Below are 326 nucleotides of genomic sequence, written 5' to 3'. Positions count from 1 at the left end.
GAGCGGGAGCAACATCATCTTAAACAACCACCATTTTAAGTTCCCCTTGGTTAAAATCCACCTAAATCTAGCCCAAAAAATATTAGCCTAATGGCTAATGTCAGCATTCCCATAAAAACCATAGATAACATGTTCAACCAGAAATATTACAACCCTGAGATAAACCCTCCTCTGACCACAGACATGCCATCCCCAAGATAATCTCCCCTCCAACCAGAGACATTCCAGCCCTGTAATAAAACTCTCCTCCACACAGAAACATTCTGAGCCTGTGATAAGCTCTGCTTCCCTCAATCCTTAAATACCCTTAGTTTGTAAGAGAGAAT

Source organism: Sapajus apella, unplaced genomic scaffold (genome assembly GCF_009761245.1).
Source record: "Sapajus apella isolate SASKATOON/1434 unplaced genomic scaffold, GSC_monkey_1.0 scaffold1, whole genome shotgun sequence".
Taxonomy (NCBI): Eukaryota; Metazoa; Chordata; class Mammalia; order Primates; family Cebidae; genus Sapajus; species Sapajus apella.
Note: the sequence above shows the minus strand (reverse complement) of the source record.